Source organism: Protopterus annectens, chromosome 1.part2, assembly GCF_019279795.1.
Source record: "Protopterus annectens isolate FY-2018-M chromosome 1.part2, PAN1.0, whole genome shotgun sequence".
NCBI classification, from domain to species: Eukaryota; Metazoa; Chordata; order Ceratodontiformes; family Protopteridae; genus Protopterus; species Protopterus annectens.
This window is the reverse complement of record NC_056727.1, coordinates 966822033-966844157: the sequence shown is the minus strand read 5'-3', so window position 1 is coordinate 966844157 and position 22125 is coordinate 966822033.

Genomic DNA, 22125 nt, shown 5'->3' with positions numbered 1-22125 from the left:
AGTATGCAGCTACTCAGAAGAAATAATTTCAAAGATAAGGGACTAAGACTTAAAGGCACAGAGAAATCCTCTAGGCTAAGACTTCAAAACCAAATATCAATGAAGTGGGAGGAATAAACCTACTAACTGCAGACAGAGAGAGGCCTCACAATTTTAAGTGATCAAATAAATAAGCAGATAAATGCAGTACTATTTTAACACAATATTCAATGAAACAATAAAACAGAAAAAAATAAAATGCAGTACTATATTATAACACTGCAAGTTTGTACTTAGCTTGTAAAAACGTTGATGTAGGAATGTAACAGCTAACTTAACAGCTCAAGTATGCAGCTAGTAAGCAGAAATAATTTCAGAGATTAGGGACTAAGACTTAAAGGCACAGAGAAACCCTCTAGGCTAAGACTTTAACACCGAATATCAATGAAGTGAGACAAATAAACCCACTAACTGCAGACAGAAAGAGGGCTCAGAATTTTCAGTGAAACAAATAAATAAGTTGATAAATGCAGTACTATTTTAACACAATATTCAGTGAAACAATAAAACAAAAAAAAATAAAATGCAGTACTATATTATAACACTGCAAGTTTATACTTAGCTTGTAAAAACGTTGATGTAGGTATGTAACAGCTTACTAAACAGCTCAAGTATGCAGCTATTCAGCAGAAATAATTTCAGAGATAAGGGACTAAGATGTAAAGGCACAGAGAAACCATCTAGGCTAAGACTTTAACACTGAATATCAATGAAGTAAGATTAATAAACCCACTAACTGCAGACAGAGAGGGCTCACAAACATAATATTCAATGAAACAATAAAACAGAAAAAAAAAATAAAATGCAGTACTATCTTATAACACTGCAAGTTTCTAATTATCTCAGCTTGTAATAAAGTTGATGTTGGTATGTAACAGCTTACGAAACAGCTCAAGTATGCAGCTATTCAGCAGAAATAATTTCAGAGATAAGGGACTAAGACGTAAAGGCACAGAGAAACCATCTAGGCTAAGACTTCAACAATGAATATCAATGAAGTGAGAGGAATAAACCCAATAACTGCAGACAGAGAGAGGGCTCACAATTTGCAGTGAAACAAATAAATAAACAGATAAATGCAGTAGTATTTTAACACAATATTCAATGAAACAATAAAACAGAAAAATAAAAGGCAGTACTATCTTATAATACTGCAAGTCTGTACTCATCTTAGCTTGTAATAAAGTTGATGTAGGTATGTAACAGCTAAAGAAAAAGCACAAGTATGCAGCTACTCAGAAGAAATAATTTCAGAGATATGGGACTAAGACTTAAAGGCACAGAGAAACCTTCTAAGCTAAGACTTCAACACCGAATATCAATGAAGGGAGAAAAATAAACCCACAAACTGCAGACAGAGAGAGAGCTCAGACGTTTCAGTGAAACAAATAAATAAGCAGATACATGCAGTACTATTTCTAACACAATATTCAATCAAACAACAAAACAGAAAAAATAAAATGCAGTACTATATCATAACCTTCCAAGTTTGTACTTATCTCAGCCTGTAATAAAGTTGATGTAGGTATGTAACAGCTAACCAAACAGCTCAAGTATGCAGCTATCCAGCAGAAATAATTTCAGAGATAAGGGACTAAGACTTAAAGGCACAGAGAAACCATCTAGGCTAAGACTTCAACACCAAATATCAATAAAGTGAGAGGAATAAACCCACTAACTGCAGACAGAGAGAGGACTCAAAATTTTCAGTGAAACAAACAAATAAGCAGATAAATGCAGTACTATTTTAACACAATATTCAATGAAACAATAAAACAGAAAAATAAAAAGCAGTACTATCTTATAACACTGCAAGTTTGTACTTATCTCCGCTTGTAATAAAGCTGATGTAGGTATGTAACAGCTAAGCAAACAGCACAAGTATTCAGGTATTCAGCAGAAATAAATTCAGAGATAAGGGACTATTACTTAGAGGCACAGAGAAACCCTCTAGGCTATGACTTCATCAACAAATTTCAACAAAATGAGAAGAATAAACCCACTAACTGCAGACAGAGAGAGGGCTCACAATTTTCAGTGAAACAAATAAATAAGCAGATAAATGCAGTACTATTTTAACACAGTATTCAATGAAGCAAAACAGAAAAAATAAAATGCAGCACTATCTTATAACACTGCAAGCTTGTACTTATCTCAGCTTGTAATAAAGTTGACGTAGGTATGTAACAGCTAACAAAATAGCTCACGTATACAGCTATTCAGCAGAAATAATTTCAAAGATAAGGGACTAAGACTTAAAGGCACAGATAAATCTTCTGGGCTAAGACTTCAAAACCAAATATCAATGAAGTGAGAGGAATAAACCTACTAACTGCAGACAGAGAGAGGCCTCACAATTTTAAGTGATCAAATGAATAAGCAGATAAATGCAGTACTATTTTAACACAATATTCAATGAAACAATAAAACAAAAAAAATAAAATGCAGTACTATATTATAACACTGCAAGTTTGTACTTAGCTTGTAAAAACATTGATGTAGGTATGTAACAGCTAACTTAACAGCTCAAGTATGCAGCTATTCATCAGAAATAATTTCAGAGATAAGGGACTAAGACTTAAAGGCACAGAGAAACCCTCTAGGCTAAGAATTTAACACCGATTATCAATGAAGTGAGACGAATAAACCCACTAACTGCAGACAGAAAGAGGGCTCAGAATTTTCAGTGAAACAAATAAATAAGCAGATAAATGCAGTACTATTTTAACACAATATTCAATGAAAAAATAAAACAGAAAAAATAAAATGCAGTACTATATTATAACACTGCAAGTTTGTACTTAGCTTGTAAAAACGTTGATGTAGGTATGTAACAGCTAACTAAACAGCTCAAGTATGCAGCTATTCAGTAGAAATAATTTCAGAGATAAGGGACTAAGATGTAAAGGCACAGAGAAACCATCTAGGCTAAGACTTTAACAATGAATATCAATGAAGTGAGAGGAATAAACCCACTAACTGCAGACAGAGAGAGGGCTCACAATTTTCAGTGAAACAAATAAGCAGATAAATGCAGTACTATTTTAACACAATATTCAATGAAACAATAAAACAGAAAAAAAAATAAAACGCAGTACTATCTTATAACACTGCAAGTTTCTAATTATCTCAGCTTGTAATAAAGTTGATGTTGGTATGTAACAGCTAACCAAACAGCTCAAGTATGCAGCTATTCAGCAGAAATAATTTCAGAGATAAGGGACTAAGACGTAAAGGCACAGAGAAACCATCTATGCTAAGACTTCAACAATGAATATCAATGAAGTGAGAGGAATAAACCCACTAACTGCAGACAGAGAGAGGGCTCACAATTTTCAGTGAAACAAACAAATAAGCAGATAAATGCAGTACTATTTTAACACAATATTCAATGAAACAATAAAACAGAAAAATAAAATGCAGTACTATCTTATAACACTGCAAGTTTGTACTTATCTCAGCCTGTAATAAAGTTGATGTAGGTATGTAACAGTTAACCAAACAGCACAAGTATTCAGCTATTAGGCAGAAATAATTTCAAAGATAAGGAACTAAGACTTAAAGGCATGGAGAAACGCTGTAGGCTAAGACTTCAACACCGAATATCAATGAAGTGTGAAGAATAAACCCAATAACTGCATAAAGAGAGACAGCTCACAAATTGCAGTGAAACAAATAAATAAACATATAAATGCAGTAGTATTTTAACACAATATTCAATGAAACAATAAAACAGAAAAAAAATGCAATACTACCTTATAACACTGCAAGTTTGTACTTACCTCAGCTTGTAAAAAAGTTGATTTGGGTATGTAACAGCTAACTAAACAGCTCAGGTATGCTGCTAATGAGCAAAAATAATTTCAGAGGTAAGGGACTAGAACTTAAAGGCGGAGAGAAACCCTCTAGGTTGAGGCTTCAACACAGGATATCAATGAAGTGAGAGCAAAAAACCCACTAACTGCAGACAGAGAGAGGGCTCACAATTTTCGGTAATACAAATAAATAAGCAGATAAATGCAGTACAATTTAACCACAGTATTCAATGAAACAATAATACAGAAAAATACAAAGCAGTACTATCTTTTAATACTGCAAGTCTGTACTCATCTTAGCTTGTAATAAAGTTGATGTAGGTATGTAACAGCTAAAGGAAAATCTCAAGTATGCAGCTACTCAGAATAAATAATTTCAGAGATATGGGACTAAGACTTAAAGCCACAGAGAAACCTTCAAGGCTAAGACTTCAACACCGAATATCAATGAAGTGAGAAAACTAATCCCACTAACTGCAGAGAGAGAGCTCAGATGTTTTAGTGAAACAAATAAATAAGCAGATAAATGCAGTATTATTTTGAACACAATATTCAATCAAACAACAAAACAGAAAAAATAAAATGCAACACTATATCATAGCACTCCAAATTTTTACTTATCTCAGCCTGTAATAAAGTTGATGTAGGTATGTAACAGCTAACCAAACAGCTCAAGTATGCAGCTATCCAGCAGAAATAATTTCAGAGATAAGGGACTAAGACTTAACGGCACAGAGAAACCATCTAGGCTAAGACTTCAACACCGAATATCAATAAAGTGAGAGGAATAAACCCACCAACTGCAGACAGAGAGAGGGCTCACAATTTTCAATGTAAAAAATAAATAAGCAAATAAATGCAGTACTATTTTAACACAATATTGAATGAAAAAATAAAACAGAAAAAATAAAATGCAGTACTATCTTATAACATTGCAAATTTGTACTTAACTCGGCTTGAAATAAAGTTGATGTAGGTATGTAACAGCTAACCAAACAGCTCAAATATGCAGCTAAGTAGCAGAAATAATTTCAGAGATATGGCACTAAGACTTAAAGTCAAAGAGAAACCCTCTAGGCTAAGACTTCAACACCGAATATCAATGGAGTGAGAAGAATAAACCCACTAACTGCAGACAAAGGGAGGGCTCTCAATTTCCAGTGAAACAAACAAATAAGCAGATAAATACAGTACTATTTTAACACAATATTCAATGAAACAAAACAGAAGAATAAATCCACGACAGTCAGCACAGGAACACAAGGTAATTCAAAAGTGATTTAATTAAAGCGCTTTTCGGCTCACAATACAACAGCCTTCCTCAGAATAAAAAACATTAATACATCTCTTTCCTTTTATACAAAAAAAGGCGCCAACATAGAACAATCATTCAATTAAATAAACTAAATATTTATCTAATGATACTCCAACAACATGTTCTTAAAAAGTATATAACTAAACATGTGTACCTAAGAATATACTATAAAATTGATGCACCATGACCTAGAACTAAATATCACTATGGATGTACCAACAGCTTCAGCCCATTTTATTTAAAGACTTGATGAAACCCTTATAAAAATACAGGCACTTGTTGTTTTTTTTTAAGTTATAGAAAGGAAATACTGAATAACTCTAATTTATAAATATTAAAAAATTAAAAAATAATAATAAAAAAGGGGAAAAAAATATATATAATGTGTAATTAATAAGTGAATCAAGTCTATTCTACGAATACATGTATATGTATGAAAAACAAATATAATAACCTGAAAGAATTCATACATTCATGTATATAAATCCAGGTATATTTCTCATACACATAGATGAACTTTGCAAAAACAAACCAATTCATAAAAAAATATTAATGTTAATTAAATTTATTCACATTTATTTTTTATTTTTTAAAAATGTAATGTAAATAAAAAATTAATAACAATAATTTGATTTAATCACACTTTAAGTTATCTCACCAAGCTCCTCAGCTTTAATAAAACTCCTACTGATAAAGCTTCATTAAGGCCTGGGTAATTACTCGCATTCAATTTAATTTGCCATTTTAATTCTAGTTCAAGCAACTTTAATGAATAAGGTCCGCCTCTAGGATTAATTTTTAATCTATCAATGATCAAGAATTTAAGATAAGAGATAAGGGACTAAGACTTAAAGGCACAGAGAAACCCTTCAGGCTAAGACTTTAACACCAAATATCAATGAAGTGAGACGAATACACCCACTAACTGCAGACAGAGAGAGGGCTCAGAATTTTCAGTGAAACAAATAAATAAGTTGATAAATGCAGTACTATTTTTAACACAATATTCAATGACACAATAAAACAGAAAAAATAAAATGTACTACTATCTTATAACACTGTAAGTTTGTACTTATCTCAGCTTGTAGTAAAGTTGATGTAGGTATGTAGCAGCTATTAAAACAGCTCAAGTATGCAGCTATTCAGCAGAAATAATTTCAAAGATAAGGGACTAAGACTTAAAGGCACAGAGAAACCATCTAGGCTAAAACTTTAACACCGAATATCAATGAAGTGAGAAGAATAAACCCACTAAATGAAGACAGAGAGAGGGGGTCACAATTTTCAGTGAAACAAATAAATAAGCAGATAAATGCAGTATTAGTTTTAACACAATGAAACAATAAAACAGAAAAAATAAAATGCAGTACTATATTATAACACTGCACGTTTGTACTTATCTCAGCTTGTAAAAAAGTTGATGTAGGTATGTAACATCTAACTAAACAGCTCATGTATGGAGCTATTCAGCAGAAATAATTTTAGAGATAAGGGACTAAGACTTAAAGGCACAGAGAAACCCTCTAGGCTAAGACTTTAACACCGAATATCAATGAAGTGAGACGAATAAACCCATTAACTGCAGAAAGAGAGAGGGCTCACAATTTTCAGTGAAACAAATAAATAAGCAGATAAATGCAGTATTATTTTTAACATAATATTCAATGAAACAATAAAACTGAAAAAAATAAAATGCAGTACTATCTTATAAGACTGCAAGTTTGTAATTATCTCAGCTTGTAATAAAGTTGATGTAGGTATGTAACAGCTAACCAAACAGCTCAAGTATGCAGCTATTCAGCAGAAATAATTTCAGAGATAAGGGACTAAGATGTAAAGGCACAGAGGAACCCTCTAGGCTAAGACTTCAACATCAAATATCAATGAAGTGAGACGAATAAACCCACTAACTGCAGAGAGAGAGAGGACTCACAATTTTCCGTGAAACAAATAAATAAGGAGATAAATCCAGTACTATTTTAACACAATATTCAATGAAACAATAAAACAGAAAAAATAAAATGGAGTACTATCTTATAACACTGCATGTTTGCACTTTTTTCAACTTGTAATAAAGTTAATGTAGGTATGCAACAGCTAACCAAACAGCTCAAGTATGCAGCTATTCAGCAGAAATAATTTCAGAGATAAGGGACTAAGACTTAAAGGCACAGAGAAACCTTCTAGGCTGAGTCTTCATCACCAAATATCAATGAAGTGAGAAGAATAAACCCACTAACTGCAGACAGAGAGAGGGCTCACAATTTTCAGTGAAACAAATAAATAAGCTGATAAATTCAGTACTATTTTTAAAACAATATTCAATGAAACAATAAAACAGAAAAAATAAAATGTACTACTATCTTATAACACTGCAAGTTTGTACTTATCTCAGCTTGTAATAAAGTTGATTTAGGTATGTAACAGCTAACCAAACAGCAGTATAAATTATATCCCCGACACATTTTTTGTGTGACTTTACACACTGATAAAATGAACTTGTAGAATGCGGGATTCAAACCAATGCAACATAGACAAAACATATTCTTCCACATTAGTAATTTTTCATCTTTGTCACAGAAAAAGTGTTTGATAGACATGCTTGTTAATTATATATAAATAGACATGACAGAGTGAGGGGTTAACCATAATGTGTGTGACCTGACAAGGTCTGGTTTATAAATTAATGTGTGTATGAATATCATTGATGTCTGATATCTATCCAAGACCGGAAAAGACAATTATAATTACAGAAACATAACTGTCAGTATACCCTCAATCATACTTATTATTCATATGAGCTCCAGTGCTATGCAGACTTATTGCTATTTGTAATTATGTTTACATTGTTTTATTTTTTATAAAAGTAAGTGGACAAGTATTACTCTGGCTCTGTAATTGTGTACTTGAACAACCATAATTGTAGTGATACCCACAGTTACACATGTGATATATCTCTGATATCCTGTGTATGCTCAGCGCACATGGTATAGATATTTATTACTATGTCCAAAAAACGATGCAATAGGTGAAACAATAAAGCCACAGAGGAGGGTAAGGCGAGAAATTTTAATGATAATTTTAAAACAGCATCCGCTTCCAACACAAGTCAGCACATATAAACGTTCCACGTTACGTTTTCGTTTGTATGTTACTTCATCATATGTGCTGACTTGTGTTGGAAGAGGATGCTGCTTTAAAATTATCATTAAAATTTCTCGCCTGACCCTCCTTTGTGGCTTTATTGTTTCACCTATTGTATCTTTTTTGGATTACTAGTCATGTTGGTGCTTTTTGCTGATTTTCAATGGTATTTATTACTATGTGTAATTAGTTTTATATAAAGTAAAGTGGAACATCATTAAAAAAAGTTTGGGTTTAGCTGGACTAGAATCCTGGCTCACTTATACTGTAATCTTTAACTTACAACTGCTGCCACAAGAACAACTAGGCAGCAGCTGTATATTTTCACATTCATTACTCTGCATGTGTGCTGACTGCTGCACAAAGCCACTTAGCACATTTATGTGGTGGTAAACCACATAGGATACAATGTACCTATTTTCAAATTGTCTACTGTTTGGTTCCTATCTGTAGGTGTTCTGGACTTGCAGGTGTTGGGGAAGGTTGCTGACTTTCAGGCAACACCACTTAACGGGTTTGCATGATGGTAAGAAAAAAATGCAACAATGTATCTGTTTTGAAATTGTCAACTGTCTGCTTCTTGTCTACAGGTGTTCTGCCGCCTTCATTTGTAGGCCATTAGGCCACATTTGCGAGAAGGCAAGCAACCCACAAACATGACAGGAAAATCTCATCTTGTCTTATCCGTGTGAGCAGTGTTTATAATGTTTTAAAAGACAAATGTGTGACTGGAAACGTGATATACTGTGTGGTTCATTGTGTTTAGCAGGTGTGCTACACAGATGTAATTCACATGTGTAGTTTTTGTAGTCTTTATCACAGAATTGCATTACATGAAATTTGATTTGATTCACCATGTTTGCTCTAAGTCGCTCGCTGTGCAAACAGTAATATTTAAAAAAAAGCAACATTACAAAAGAAATTTTAGTATACATTAAAGATTTTTACACAAGTCTGGATTTGTATTGTCAAAGCAATTAACCTAAAAAATGCAGTAAGTTTGTCCTATCCCTCTTTGCCACAGAAATAGCTTTGCAGCAGGAATGCAAATCATTGTGCATATAAGCAATTCACATTTTATCCACAGTATTAACAAGACATATAATATTTGTACACTCTTAGTTGTTTTTACATGTGTTAATTATAGATTTAGTGCAATGACTGATCACAAAACCATTTATGACTATTGTTTGCAGCAATACAGCTCTGTTTGATTCTTTGAGTAGTTTCCATTCTTCTCTTATCTGAGCAGTAATATCAGACATGCAGTCTGTAAGGCATTTTGTACCATTGTATTTTAAATGTATGAGATATTATATGGCAGTAATATGCAGTTTTCAACAAAGGCAGAGGAGTTTGGATATTAGTGAACAGAAACTGAGAAATGTGTGCTGCTTACTTACACTTCAAACCTTTATACAATTACTTCTACACTTTGTAAGTGAAACCTGGGTGACACAGCCACTGCAGGTAAGGGAGTCTGAATTATTCTTGTGTTTTCCTTCTCCCCACCATTAATCATTCAGAATTGCAATCCATTAGCAACTAACACTGAGGGAGTGAATGCACTATGTTTACACATGCTACACAGAGCCTAGATTTTGGGATTCAGCAATTCTAATGAGTTCACATATCATTTGCATATTCACCTTGTTCACGGGCCTGAATCTGCACTATAAAAAGGTAACCCTGTAGCTAGGGAACCTGAAGGTGAGCAGAGTTGTGTATGTGGACCACACAGAAGAAGATTGCTATTACTTTGGATTTATCTGCACAGAAGACTAATGATCTTGATAAGATATAACTGACTTTTTTAATTATATACTAGATTTGCTCACGTTACTAGGAAAGTATTTTTATACATATATGCAATAGCAAATGCAACTTTTATCTGTATGCACTTTTTAGAAGTTTACTGACGGCATAGGAATTTTTATCAGGTCATTTTACTTTCTCATATACACAGCTTTATAAACTTCCATCACAAGCTTTATTGTTACAGCTATTTCTATTATACTCTTTTATGTTATTTCAGTGAAATGTAAATGTCCTATATTGTCAATGGAACAGGAGTGTTAGCCTTCTAGGATGGCCCATAGACATGTCTAGGATAGTGCTGGGCACAGACAGAGGTTGCTGGCAATTGCATATTATGACTTTTCTGTGGTAAATGTGTGCACATTTTGTGAGACTTTGTATAAAGCACTTATAATAATTGACTGATGTGTTATTCTTTCCTTAGTACAAAATGCCATTTGCCTGTTGTTTGGGGGATGGGAAGCCAAGTTCCGTTTGTATGTTGCCACAACCAAAAGCTTTTTTTACAGAGGTTAGCTCTTGTTTGTCATTGTTTTGGATCAAAAGTTGGTTTGTGTGTGACTGTGATATGTTACAACCACGTGAGCCTTTTTTATATTTTAATAATTGAAGTTTTGTGTTTCTCCAGTGGATAATATTGAAAAGCTAATAATACATGTCATATCTAAGCAGGTCTTTTATTTATGTGATATTTATGTGTAGTATCCTTCTTTTGCATTTTATGTCACCTAGAACTATGGCACATAAGTGTCCCAATCCTCACCAAATCCCCTTCAGTGACTCAGAATAATGTCATTGTCCAAGCCTTTTGGCAACACAGTGCCTTTCTGTTTAAGAGAGGATGTGGGGATATGTCTAGCAGAATGCAGATTTGGAACCAGATAGTTAATGACGTCAATGCTGTCGGGAGGCACTGTAGGACATATGATCAGGTGTGTCATAGAGCCACTGATATGATTTCAGCAGCCCAGAAGAAAGCAGCTGCAATGGCTTGAGGACAGCTGACCACTAGGTGGGCCTGCCACAAAACCACCACTGACAACAAATGAAGAGTTCCTGTTCACTGTCAAGGATCCAGAGAGCTCAGTGGAAAGTGCATAACAGCATGTGATTTATGTTGGTGCTGCTGTTTCAGGGAGGACAAGTATGTCCCAGGCTGAGCTTCCAGGCAGGCTTACATATGTCAGTTTTTAACAATTTCTTGTTTAGTAAAATATTGAAAGCAATAATTTTTTATTTATTTTTTTACTTATTTATTTAACATTTGTTGACCAGGAAATTCTGACTAGGACAGAGCCTATTTTCAGTGGAGGCCCAGGGAGAAATGCTCCTGATGCATGTCTTTGGAATGAATGTGGGAGGAAACCAGAGTACCTGGAGGAAACCCATGCGAATGCAGGGAGGGCATGCAAATGTCACACAGAAGGCACACAAATCAAGAACTGAACTGTAGAACTTTTTGCTGTGAGGCAACAATGTTAACTGCTGCACTACTGCGGGGGGAGGGGGCAATTTATAGAATGATACAGTTAACAACACATTCTGGTTCATTACACATGGGCTTCGGGTGGATGTTTCAGCCAAGTTTCAGTTAAAAGTATTGTTAATTGATGTATAAAGGCAATAAATTGTTCCCCCTGTGTTACTGTTATTGTGATGATGGTGTCCTTATATTTTGCTTAACTTCTTCCAGGACCATCCTCCCTAGCAAGTATGGAGTCATCTGCACATGGTAAGCCAAATAGTTTTATTTCAGTACTGCTGAGCATTTGTCAGAAATATGCATTCATCCTCATGTGTGAGGTGGGTGTCAGCACTATGTGTGTATTGCTGTACCGTCTCTGATAGTGGCACCCAGGGTTGCCAGATGCCCCTATTTGAGCAGGACTGTCCCGAGTTCAGCAGCTCAATTCTGAGTCCTGCACTGCTTCTTAAAATCCCAGTTGAAGTTAGCTTACCTGCTGTTCCACATTGAACAGAAGTGGCCCTGCTTTGTGTGTTTTGATTGGCTCATATGGCAGTATATGACCCAATCAAAAATTGCAAAGCAGGCTGCTTCACATTGAAAGACCCTTTTTTTTGGTATTCACTTAACATGAACAAACTTTTATTTATTTATTTATTTTTTGGTCTCTACCTGTCCTTTTGGAAAGCTGTCAAATCTGATGTTACCAGTGTTAGTTTGTTAGCATATATTAAATTGTAGTAGTGTATATTTTAATTTCTTACTAGTGTTTGTTGTTTATTGTCACATGTGATCCTGACAGTGGAAGTGTAGGACTCTTACCACACAAGCACAATCGGGGGGGGGGGGGGCGGGTGCAGAGATTGAATCTGACATTGAGGATGACATTCAGCAATCCCATGTATTTTCACTGGATGCAACCAGTAGGCCTATGCAAACCTATTCCAGTGAGCCCTCAGATATTGGATAGGTGGAGGGTGAGACACTTGATTAGGATAGTGTGGTTACTGTGACTTCAGTGCCTGTTGACTCTGGCCATAGCCAAAGTGTGGGCAAGGTGCCAAGCAGGAGGGTTGTTAGAGGTGCTTGGAGGAGGCCTGATGTCCACTCTTTTCCTGATCCTGATGTGTCTTTCCATGCCAATCAACGTATGTTTAGGGCCATCATGGAGGCACAGCATTCCAATAGGGCCTCTGAGGAAATGCTTAGGGTTGTAGATGTGGCACAGTCTAACATGCATGACTGCCTCCACTATGTTGCCGATTCAATGTATCTGATGAATGACACGTTGGAATGGACAGTGCCTGTGATAGAACATCTGCTGGGAAGGGGACGGCATCCACACGGACATAGGTCAGCCACATCATCTGATGTTAGCCAATGTGGCCATGCTCAATCACACTCCCATAGTGGCACTACTTCCACTTCTCTGTCAGTGATTGAGGTGTCCACACCCACATGTAGTAGGCCATGGGGTCATGGTCCTGGGCTTGCAAGTGAGGAGAGCTCGGACAGCAGACATCAGTTACCTTCATGTAGCAGCAGTTCACATGACTGTTGGCAAGGATGTGCCAGTACAAATTCTGGCTGAACCAGTTGTCGCAGCTGGGGATGATGACAATGAACTGTCACCTCTACTATGCTCACACCTGGAGTGCTCATACAGACACACACACACACACACACACACACACACACACACACACACACACACACACACACACACACATAACAGCTAAATGGGTCAGTCATGAGGCTCACAGCTCATTCTGTCTCAGTGGCCATTTGATACTTTGTTCAAATGTCTGCATGTCTGTCTTACTTACTCACATGCACTCACTACCTTTTGTGTCAGCCTAGGCCTCAAGCTCCCCCCCCCCCAAACACACATAACACCCTGTACAAATGATAACTGTTCCATATCCTTGTTTTCCATCTTTTGGATTCAGGGATATGTCTTTTACCTGAAACACAGGACTTAGTGCTTAGTATATCTGTATTTGTGATGCTTTTTGCAAATTGTACTGCTTTCCTACAGGTTTTTGTAATGTGTTCATTCCTCCCAACCTCTTAGAGCAACAAAGCTGGACCAATCCATAAATAAAAGTGGGACAAAGGCCCACCAATAAGGAGAATTTTTAAATATGTTGGTCTTACACACTTAGAAAGTTGAGAGAATAATAGGTTTTGCACTAGTATATGATTTTTCTAAGGGAAATAAAATCTGAAACTGAAATGTGTGTCATTATTTCCTAACTTCACTTTTTAAGGATTTGCTGGTACGACAGTATGAGGCCAAGCTATGAACATTCTATGAAAATCTACACATTTGAGAGGTATGAATGTGTGAATCTTTGATGCATGAAGCCTATTAGTTGATTTATGTCACGTATTCACATGTCTACTGTCATGTGTAGATGTAATTTCTGTAAAAATCACACACCTTAAACTTACTTATGTTAGCATGTAACAGTATGCAAGGATATGCCATTCATTTGGATTCTTAGGCGTTTATTTTTCTATTCCAGGTTCAGGACTTACCTTGGAAATCTGGCAGTTGCAAGAGTTTTCATTTGGGGCTAATTTGGGGCTAACATACTGTGATGCTAACAGTACACAGCCATTACATGGGTAAGTAAGTAAAGGTTGTGAGCATTGCCTGGCATCAATGTTACTGTATGTATGTGCGCATGATAAAGGTTTAGGCCCTAGGTGGTCAGCATGTGTGCTATCCATTGCCTCTTGGCCAGTGCAAGGGCATATTGTGCATGCCTACATTGCCTACACCCACAACAGTTGCTGGTTCCCCTTCTGACTGCTCAACTGTGTGTGGCTGTCATGACCTTTCCAGTGGTGGTGGGATGTTTGGCCCTTCCCCTCAGTGTTCCTGCTGAAGCTGTTTTCTCAGGGTAATGTTGTGAAGCATGGCACAGATGGTGAATATTTCAGCACATGTACTGAGATTGTACTGCAGGGTTCCCCCAGACATATCTAGGCACTGGAACTGTGACTTTAGCAGCCCAAACACACAATCAATGATATTTCTTGTTTGAGTGAGTGCTTCATTATAGCATTCTTCAGTTGGTGTGTGAGCATTTCTGATGGGCATCATCAACCACAGTTTCAGTGCATAACTTGCATCCCCCTGTAAATGACCCTGTGGGATATCTCCCCTAGAAAACATCCCATGTAGTTGAGAGTTGGGCCAGCTATGTGAGTCATGGTAACTACCTGGGTTGCCAGCACACACATTAAGGATGACTCCCTTAGCATTACTAATGACCTGGCAGTTAATGCAGTGGAAATCCTTTCTATTTATGGATAGCCTTTTCTGTTCCCTGGGTTGTGTATTGATTTCTACATGTGTACAGTCTATGGCACCCAGTACTTCAGAGTAGTGTGCTACAGGGTATAACTCCTGGATAGTTGTGGTGGGGAAAATATATGTAATTACTGGCATATTGTAACATAGCATTCAGGAACTGATGTATAACCCTGGATGCTGATGCCTGTGACACTCCCAGCATGTCTCCTGCTAGTCTCTGGAAGGTTTCTGTAGTTAATATTCTAAGTGCTACACATACCTTAATCTCCACCGGTATTGGTTCCCCTCTGTTTGCCCTTGCTCTTAGTTGAGGACAACAGAGGTTGCAGAGTTCCTGGGGTGTGTAATTATCCACCTTGTAATGCTACAATTTCCACCCCATGCAGATTGTGAAAGGTAAATGTCTGATCACCCTTGTCCTTCCTGGCCATGATCTATTAGCAGCAGCATGGACTTAGGCCAGATGAAACAGAGCAACAGCAGCTCCTAACATTCTTTCCGTGTAGACTAGTTTCCATGGCTGTATTCCAATAGGTTTTGGAATTCACAGGGAAAACCAGCACTAAGTCTAGACAATTGCTTTATAGCTTGTTGAATAGCTCCTCCATCTTGGATTGGTTTATTATCATACAATTCAGCTACTTATACTGTAATTAGCATGCTACAATGTTTACGTTTGCACGTCTCTACAAGGTATGTAGAACTACTTACTGAATTCAAAATGGTGTGCTATCTTATGTGCACCACTCTGTGATGTGAACATAGTTTTAGTGGCCCTTGTAGGCTTTACTGAATCTGCACCTATATTTTTTATTTTTCTTAAATGTTACACTGTTGTTCATTTTCTTTCATATTTTTGCACGTTCTCACATTTTTGTTATAGCTTTATATTACCTGAATTATAAAACGATTGTTTAAACTCTTGAAAAGTTCTGTAAAATATTCAGCTGTTATCTATTTATGAATGTTTGATATTTTTGTACTTACATGAAAATAATACATTCCATAAACAGCTACACATTTTTGGCTATTTCAGAACAGAAAATAAACCATTTATTATTTGCAGGAAATACATTTAGATAATACCCATGTACAGCTTACTAAAAGGAAAATCCTTCATGTCATCTGTTCATGATAATGATGCTACAACTGCAAATGAAGCTGCTATAAATCAATGGTAACCACTGTTGCAAGTACTCATAGACGGCCTTAGGCATAGGCCAACTAGGCGTCCGCCTAGGGGGCTGGTCTAGCAGGGGCGCTTTTCCAGTATTTATTTGTTGTAGGTAGACCAGGATGGGGGCACCGTGTGGTGTGGTGGGGGCGTCATGGAGCCCTATTGCCTAGGGCACCAGTTGGCCTAAGGCTGCTCCTAGTACTAATAGTTCTACTCATGTGGTGGGATAATAATATGGTAGTCTTGGTAAGATATTACACATTTTTATCAAATACTGCAATAGTTTCTTGCTCATTACTTCTATATTTTCTGCCTTTATTCCTTATAAAGAGTTTCTGTAGGGACTCTCAAATAGTTTTCAGCAGTTTGATTGAAATGGTGTGTGTGGACTGGAATGCTAGCCTTTCTTTTTCTTGATAGACTTTCAGTAAAAGGTCATTCAGCCTACATAATTTTCAGAACAAGGATGCCTGTACAACATTTGTATAATCAATCATATAATCATAAATATACTCACATATCTCACAGTCACAAACTTTTCACATAAACTGTTTTTGCTACCTCCCTGTTATATCTGCAACCTGCCATAGTACAATGTTTAACACTTTCCTCCACTGAGACCATAAACTTATTTTTTTCAGTTTCCACCCTTCATAAGTCATAAAATGAAACAAGTGCTTCTTTAAAGCAAAGGGCTTATAGAATTTTGTTTTTTTCTTAAATGGAAGATGTTATTAATACAATTTCTTCCTTCATCTAAGGGGATCTTGGTGCCCCATTGTCTGATGTCATCCTTAAATGTGTCTTCCATGAATTTCTTGAAGTTTCCTAGGACATATCTTGAGTATACTGGAGTCTGAGACTTCTATAATCAGGCCTGATATCTCTGGAACCTCCTTCCCCATTGGTCAGGGGGAATCTGTCATGTTACTCGGTTTTAAAAGAGCCATTAAAATACATATTTTATTTCTTTTAATGTTTGATAATTTATAGTATAAGATACCATTAACATGTTTCATTTAATCTGATAATCCCGTTCCTTAGTTTTATTAATATACTCTCATAAACTTTTATTCTTTACAAAACATCATTTGTAAATTATTTTAGAGTATTAGTTAATTAGTCTTTGTATTATTATATATTTTATATTTTTTCATTGTTAAGGTGATTAGTCCATATTCATAAGATATCAATTTAATGCAAGCTTAGTCAGAAGGTATTCCAGAAGGATATGTGAGCATTGTTTTTACTATTTTATAATATAAGATGCCTACTGTGCTATTAAAGAATTAAAGAAAATGTATCTTCTGATCCGACAGGATCCCTACTGAACTTTTTAAGCTTTTTTTTGGAACAATAAGCTCTGATTATATAATTATACAAAATTCTACTCTTCCCCATAGGATAATTCCTCTTTCTCTGTGCATTGTACCAACATATCCCTGATTTAAATGCAGGTGGCAAATGCAGAGCCTTCACTGAGCATTTTAACGGTATCAGCATTACATATTAATTGTTAAATAATTGTAAAATTTGTCAAGTAACAATTTTTTGCCTTTCCTGAACATCAAATTCCCATTTCCAAGAAAATATCTATTGGTAATATCATTCTTTATTATTGCAAAGTTTAAAAAGCATAAGAATATAATTATGTTTAACAGGGAATATGACTTTCAGCTATTACATTATTATAGTTTCACTGAGATATATATACAAATGTTTATGAATTTACATACCCAAACCTATGCTTAAATTAAAATTAATGGCACTTATGTGTCATCTGCTGCTTTCCTGTAGGTGAATAAGAAAAATATGAAATTTCTCCTCTGTTCACAATATCAGTGAATCCCCTTTTACTGAATCTAGAACACTGCAAAGTTTGATAACTAATCAGAATAAATTTACACTACTGGGTTAAGCTGATAACTTAATTTTATTTTCTACTAATTATTGTCAAGTAGTACAAAATAGAAATAATATGTTTTTTAGCATTCGGTCTTTAACCGTCAGAGATTCCATTTCATATTACCAAATTATTGCAAATTTATCAAATTACTGCAGTGTATTTCATGCTTTTCTGTGCATATTTTCCTGACTGTGATTCTGTCTGAATTGTGCAACATACAGCTTTAACCCGTTCACAATCATATATTACTGAATTCAGCTAGAATAAATGCATATCATTAATTTCAACATGATTAAACTCATGCGCATGTTTTTTTTTTATCCTAGTAGAGTAAACATACTAAGATGTGTGTGTGTGTGTACTTCCCTATTTCATTTGTCCACTATAAAATATGGTTTTACTTCCTACAATAACTCGGACAAATGCTATCCAGTGAGTCTTTGTTGAGGTTCTATAGTAAAGTGTTTCTCCTCAAATTCCACATAAAAATGCTGTACAGAAACTTTACCATTATTGTCTATCCTTCATGAGCCTACATCTTTCCATTGTAGCCCAAACCTGTAAAATCTAAAAATATACAATATAATTCTTCTTTTTAATTTTCTGATAAAAGCTACATTAAGTGATTCTGTTCCTGCAGAAAATAATGTATTTAAAACCTTACTTAATTTATGCCACCTTTCCTTTTACAGACTATGGATTAAATAAATATTTCACCTATATGGTCATTTTGACATTCCTTGGCAAAATGACAGCTTATTATATTCTACTGATTTTATGTTAATAGTCTCTCTTGGGTAGATGTACCTTCGTGATTTGAGTAAAAGGGAAAAAATTATTTTATCATATATAGCATATGACCTACTGGTGCAAGTATATCTACAATACCTACAGTTTTGAATATATTTTTTAACAAAAAAGAAAGGTTTTTGCCTTTATTATAAAAATATCACTCCATTTATTAACTACGTTACTTTCACCAATCAAACAAAAATGAAAATCCTATCTTGATTTTTCATACAATGCTAGCTTTTGATTAGATAATTATTCACAGTCATTTCAGTTGCCTATATCACTGCATTTAAGGGTTATTCAGAATGAAAATAATATATGGTACACAATTTACTTTTTTATTTTAATTTCTACAAGTCTGTTGGGGTTCTAATACCATGATGGGAATGGGCCTTATGCCTAAGTCAAAGTATGATTAAAGTTCATGAAATTAGTATTGTTTCAAACTTTGATGTTAGCCAAAACTGCAGTACCTGCAATGTGCCAGTAATGACTTCTTCTGCAGTTTGTATGGAATTACATGTATTGGTAACATATCTAAATATGATTGTAGTTTCTTTTTTATAAGACCTGTTGCTCCTACTACTATTGGAAATGTCTATGTATCTTTCTTCCACTTTGCTCTAATTTTTTCCTGCAAATCCTGATATTTTATGACTCTATATCTCTCTGTACGTAACGTACTGTAGTCACTGGGTGTAGTGATTTCAATGATCAATGCTACTTTTGTCTTCTTTTCATAGACCACTATATCTGGTTTACTCACATCTATCTTTTGAACTGTTGGAATGGATGATCCCATGTAATATAGACTTCATCATTTTCTACGATGCTTTGTGTCTCATGTTTCCAGTGCTTTTTCACCTACTTCAATATATAATATTTGCACAATCCCCACTGCAACAGTCTTGCCACATTATTATGCCTTTCAGCATACAGTCCTTCTGCCATTAGTATGTCACAACCGGCAACAAAGTGTGCAACTGTTTCCAATTCTGTTTTACAAAACCTACTTTTGTCAGTTTCTCCCACATGTTCAATGGACTTTGAAAATCAATGTGTATGTAGTCCAATATCGTGGGCTGCCAATATTAACCTTTCATCTTTTGGTCTGAATTCGCCTCTCCTTAACCAGTCCTGCATTTGATTCTGATCAACATGAGGTTGTTCCAGGCGTTTTCTATACTTGCAACTATATTTATGCATTTTCCGTATTTCTTGCCTTCTTATCTGGTCCCTCAGCTTATATTCTTTCTTTTGTTTTTGTTTTTTTTGGCACATTCAATTGCTGCCTGATTTTTATCTACTTGTGGTCTGATTTCCATTCCCGCTTGATGCTGATATGCTTCTGCTGGACTAAGCAGGGAAGTTATCTTAGATTTATTCTCCTCATGTTTCAAAACTTTCACTATGTTTGGGTCCTGTGAGGTCAGCAGATATGTATACAGTCCCACAATACAAGGAAGCCCATACCTCCTTCAGAACGGGGAATATATAATCTTGGCACGCACTGATTTTTATAAATCATTTGATGAGCATGACCTTCTTATTTTCCTGTCTAATTTATCCAATGCCTTTTGGGGCCAGTCAGTCACTCCAAAACTACAAGTTAGGACAGGAAGTGCCAATTGGTTTATAGCTTGAACTTTCCTCATAGATGTCAACACTGTTTTTAGTATTAATTTAAGCATTCTAAAATATTCCTTACTAAGCTTTATTCACATTTGTTCATGTTTTATTGCTGATCCTTCATCAGTTCCCAAATATTTATACACTCCCTCTTGCTCAAGTTTTTTTATATCACATTCTTGTCCCAAACTGATGTATTCTTGTTGCTGCAGCTTTCCTGTTTTAAAGGTTGCCTTTGCACATTTATCAAAACTGAATTACATTCTTTTAAAGTTTTGACTACTTGCAGTTGTGCTTTCATTTCCTCATCTGCTCAGGTATACAGTTTTAAATCATCTACAAAAAGAAGATGAGAAGTCTTTATAATTTGTTGCTTTCTGTGAGCCAAATTATAGCCATGACCTAATTGTTAAGCAGAGAGCTTAATGGGTTAAGGGCAAGGCAAAAGAGCAGCCTGACTGACAGTCACCCTGGAATATCCCCCTCTGAATTTTTATCCATGGAATAATAATTTGTCCTTTATCATGGCTTAACTGCAAAGTGGTTTGCCACTGTTTCATAGTCACTGTGATGTAGTTTATCAGTGTAGGGTGGATCTTATACATTTTTAAGCACTCTTTTATCCATGAATGTGGGACACTGTCAAATTCTTTTTTGTAGTCTATCCTTGCCATACTTAGATTCTTCCCCTTTTTACAGTTCTCTACTATGACTTTATTTAACAACAAATGATACTTTGTTCCATATGACTTTCTCTTATTACCCTTTTGTTCTATTGCCATAATTGAGTTTTCTTCTAAATAACTATAGACTCTATCTGCATCAATTCCAGTGCATAGTTTATATGTCATCTGAAGGCAAGTTATTGGTCTAGAGTTTTTAGGGTAGCTTGAAGGTTCGCTCTTAAGTAGGAGCAGTGTTTTTTCCTGTTGTTAGCTACACTGGTGTCTCTTTGAGGTATGCACAAAAATAGTTCTTACTCATGGCTAAATCTTCGCGGAAAGATGTTAATACTTTTAGCCAGAAGTTAGGTACTGCATCTGGCCCTCCAGTTTTCCAATTAGAGGCTTTTCATAACTTTGTTTCAATATCTCTGGCCATTACTTCATCCCATTTCATATCTGTACATTTGCACGTCTCATTGTTTCTTTTACTTCTTGTCTCCATTTAGCATCTTTATTATAGTCCACAAGATCTTCATAGATATTTCCCCAAAATGTATCTATGTCTTCTTTTTTTGGTGATCTTTCAATTCCTTTTACCTTGTTTACCATTTCTCTATAAAACTTTTTGGGTCATCAATAAATTGCTTATTTTGTAGTTTTCCTTTATATTTATCTAGATATCTTCTAAGTTTTTCTGTCTGTGCTGATATTTTTAGTTTACTATTTGTGATAGTGCACGATAAATCCTAAGCTGTTATAATACTGAGCATTGCTTTTATCATGTCTTTTTGAGTATTTTTATTGGTCCGTTCTCTCTTCTATACTCTTCTAACAATGACACTGCATGTCGTAATTGCTTTATAGTTTTCTCTACTCGATACTTCCATGACGGCATTCGATTTCTCCTTGTCCTTTTCCTTACTGTCCTGTGTTCTTGTCATAGAAGTTTATCTGTTATAAATTTGGCTGCACAGTAATGTATCCTATTTACTTCAGTTATATCACATGAATTTCTATGGACAGTCCTAATTACTG